The sequence below is a fragment of the Penaeus vannamei genome, chromosome 11 (genome assembly GCF_042767895.1).
Source record: "Penaeus vannamei isolate JL-2024 chromosome 11, ASM4276789v1, whole genome shotgun sequence".
Lineage (NCBI taxonomy): Eukaryota > Metazoa > Arthropoda > Malacostraca > Decapoda > Penaeidae > Penaeus > Penaeus vannamei.
This window is the reverse complement of record NC_091559.1, coordinates 43,746,539-43,750,980: the sequence shown is the minus strand read 5'-3', so window position 1 is coordinate 43,750,980 and position 4,442 is coordinate 43,746,539.

Below are 4,442 nucleotides of genomic sequence, written 5' to 3'. Positions count from 1 at the left end.
ATTAAGCATCCTGTCTTGGCACCTCATCCTCTGGCACTTCATTTACGAAAACCATAACACGACGATAAACTATTCAAAAATCAGACGTAAATTTTCCTACCCAATCTTATACATTTCTTTCCTGATTTTATCTTCCTTCTTTTGAGATCTCCTTGTTCCTTATTTTCTTTTTTATGCTTGTGAATGTATGCGTGTATGTCTGTGTGTGTTTATGCACGTGCGCGTGTGTGTGTGTACGTCTATATGTATGTGTGTGTATTTCTTATGAATAGACACCTGTGGACACCTATGACCATCAGCGGAGAGTGAAAGGAGAGAGAGGAAGAGAGTGAGAGGATAGAGAGGAAGAGAGTGAGAGGAGAGAGAGGAAGAGAGTGAGAGGAGAGAAGGGGAGAGAGTGAGAGGAGAGAGGGGAGATAAAGGAACAGAGTGAGGAAGAGAGTGAGAGGAGAGAGAGGAAGAGAGTGAGAGGAGTGAGAGGAGAGAGAGACAGAGTGAAAGGAGAGAGAGAAAGAGAATGAGAAAAGAGTGAGAGGAGAGAGAGAGAGAGAGAGAGGAACAGACCGTGTAAGGAAACCAACGGCTGCTATGTAGACCTACATTATTACGCGGTTAATTAGGGTGGGTGTCTGGCGGTGATTAAAGGGCGGGGTAATTAGTGGGAAGAAAGAGAGAGGCGAGACTCCATGCGTGAATTGGATCTTGGAGGATCTGCCGTCGGCGTTGGCGTGCTTGGGGGACTTCCAAGGGGGTCGCTCGGCTGTTACTTAGGATCTGATGTGATTTATTTTGGTTTGCAAAGCTGATCACACACACACATATCAGTGTATGTATGTATATGCATATGTGTGTTTGTGTATATGTGTGTGTGTTTGTGTGTTTGTGTGTGTGTATGTGTTTGTGTGTGTGTCTGTCTATATACGAATATATACATATATATACACACACGCACACATAAACACATACACACACACAATCACACACACACACACACAAACAAACACACAAACAAAGATACACACACACACACTCACACTCTCACACACACACAAAGACACAAACACACACACACACACACAAACACACACACACACACTCACACACACACACACACACGTGCCATCTGGGACTCCCAACCGCAAGTGAGAGGGAAAACCTTCTTACTAAATCTTTGCAAACTATATCAGTCATGCATCAAAGAAATGCTGTCATGCGCACTATAGTTCCTGGTTTCCCGAGTGCATGACTGTGAATGACAGCTGGTTCATGTAGGCTTATAGTTGTGCAAAAGAGGAGAATAGAAAAAAAGGAAGAGAAACAACCGCATCACTACCCATAAGGCTCCTAATTGGCGTTGTGATGACTCTACTATCGTTAACGCAAGGTGCTAAGTGGTCGTTATAGAAGGGTTATTAGTACGTTGTCTGGTAGGGAGCGAATGTGAAGGTCATTTTCATATTTCAGTTTTTTTAAATTTTTCTATTTATTTATTTATTATTTTTTTTTACCTTGGTTTCACATATCGTGCTCTCTCTCTCTTTCTCTCAGTCTCTCTCTATATATATATCTGTCTCTGTCTGTCTGTCTGTCTCTCTCTCTCTCTCTCTCTCTCTCTCTCCATCTCTATCTCTCCTCTCTCTTCCCCCCCAGCCTTCTTCTCAGTCTCTCATCTCTCTACTCTCTCTCTCTCTCTGCCCTCTCTCTCTCTCTCTCTCTCTCTCTCTCTCTCATCTCTCTCTCTTTCTCTCTCTCTCTCTCTCTCCTTCCCTCCCTTCCTCCCCCTCCCCCCTCTCTCTCTCTGATGACATCCTCATCAAATTATTCCAAATATCATCATAAACTTTATTTCCTAAATCATCCTTTCAGTACAGACAATTATGTGTGATTTATGAACCTTTTTTACTAACTGACTCATTCTGAACCTCGTTTGTTAGAGTGTTTTGTTGTTGTTGTTGTTGTTGTTTCTTTGCTCGTTTGTTAGTGTTTTGTTGTTGTTGTTGTTTCTTGGTTATTTTTTTCATCATTATGTAAAGGAATTTTATTTATGGTAATTTTTTCTTACGCATGACTTGGATTTTTTTTTATAATTTGTTAACGGCCATACGGAATGATGAACACACGCACACAAACACGCACACACACACGCACACACACAAACACACACACACGCACACACACACACACACACACACACACACACACACACACACACACATACACACAGAAATACATACACATACACATACAAACAAAGGAACAAACAATCAGATACATCTATACATAAGAAATACATATGCACAAACAGGCACAAACACAAGCACAAGCACAGGTATAAATACAATTGCGCTTAAAAATACGCCCACTTTTCGAATCTCTTTGTTTGTGCAAGGTCAGTACGCGCTCACCCCCTCCCCCCACCCACCCCACCCCCCCACCCTTTGGCTCCACCCCCAATCCAGAATCACACCAAGAATACAAATGTGTCATCCCATTGTCACCCCCCTCCCCCCCACCCCGTGTCCTCACCCCCTGAGGAAGAATATCAAGTCCCTCCCCCCACTTCCCTCTCCCACCCGCCCACACCCCCTAAGCAAGAATAGCAAAGCACACCTCTCCACCCCACCCCACCCACCCTCCCCAAGAATAGCAAGCCCCCACCCCCAACCCCCACCCCACCCTCCCAGTCGACGCGATCCTCAGTAGGAATATCTGGTCATTCATTTACCTTCCCTTTCCCACCCTCCCCCTCCCCTCCCCTCCGACCTTGCTTTCTCCCCCTCTCCTCTTCCCCTCTCTCCCTCCCCTCACCCCAATCTCGAACCCCAGACCCCGAGCAGGATCTCTAGGCCTATAGGCTGACGTGACAGATTGTGTGAAGACTTACCACCTTTAACCCCCTTCCTCTACCCTCCTCCCCTTCCCTGCCCCCCTTTCCCTACCACCCCCCTCCCCTTCTCTGCCCCCCTACCCCTTTCCCTACCCCTTCCTCCCCTTCCCTACCCCCCCCCCCCTTTTCCCCCTCCCCCTCCCTTCCCCTACCCCCTCAACCTCCCCTTCCTCCCCCCCTTCCCCTACCCCTCACTCTCCCCCTTCCCTCCCCACTTCCTACCCCTCCCCCTTCCCTACCCCCCTACCCCCTTTCCCCTCCTTCCCTACCCCCCCCCTCCCCCCTTCTCCTTTTTCCTCCTGTGTTCACGTCACGACCCCGTTTGACACTCGGGCTATTGTCGTCCTGTCTCTCTCCGGCTCTCGCTCTCGTTTCTGTCTCCTTCTTACGCTTTTGTTCTTCTCTCTGTTCTCGGTTCCTTTCTGCTGTGGTGACGGATTACCGTGGTCTGTTGCCGTGTATTTTTTTTTTTTTTTTTTTTTTTTTGACGTGGTAAGACCCCTGGACTAAATCCTTTAGTGTTACGTCTCTTTCTCTTGAATTGTTTTTTTTTTTTTTTTACCGATTTATTTTTCTCTCTCTTCCTATTTCGTTCTGAGTTTTTTTTTCTTTCTTTCTTGCATTTTCTTTTTTATTATTCACAGGATAACGTGTTGTTTTCAGGCTTAATTTGACTGTTGAAAAATGTGCCGCTTCCATATGTCATTTGTCTGATGAGTTGCCAGATTTCATAACAATGAGTTGTTTATTGTACCCTGTTGTTTATCATTTGTTTATTATCAATATTTATTTATTATCAATATTTATTTATTATCAGTATTTATTTATTATCAATATTTGTTTATTATCAATATTTATTTATTACCAATACTTATTGTATTATCAATATTTGTTTATTGTACTCTGTTGTTTATTACTTATTATTTGTTTATTATCCATTTCGTAATTGATAGTCACACAAACACACGCGCGTACATCATCTATGCACACAGCTGCATACAGATCGGATCCTTAGAAGCAAGGACCGAGTTTATAATATATATTATATATATATATATATATATATATATATATATATATATATATATATATATTATATTATATTATATTATATATATATATATATCATATATTTATTATATATTATATATTATATATCCTGTTTTCAAAGGCATGGACTCCTAATGTAAGGACCGAAAAGTTACTTTGTTCTACGGGTTATTATTATTATATATATATATTTTTTTACGTCAATATACACACATATATATCTGTGTGTGCGTGTGCAAATAATGGAGGGACCTTCGTTAGGATGCCCCAAAAGATAACCTTCCATTCACATATTTATACACACACACACACACACACACACACACACACACACACACACACACACACACACACACACACACACACACACACACACACACACACACTCACACACACACACACACACACACACACACACACACACACATCCCAGCTGATGCGAACTGAAGGGTATCTATTAAGACATCCTAGCGCTGTAGAAGGAGAAGTTTCCTCCATTATTTAC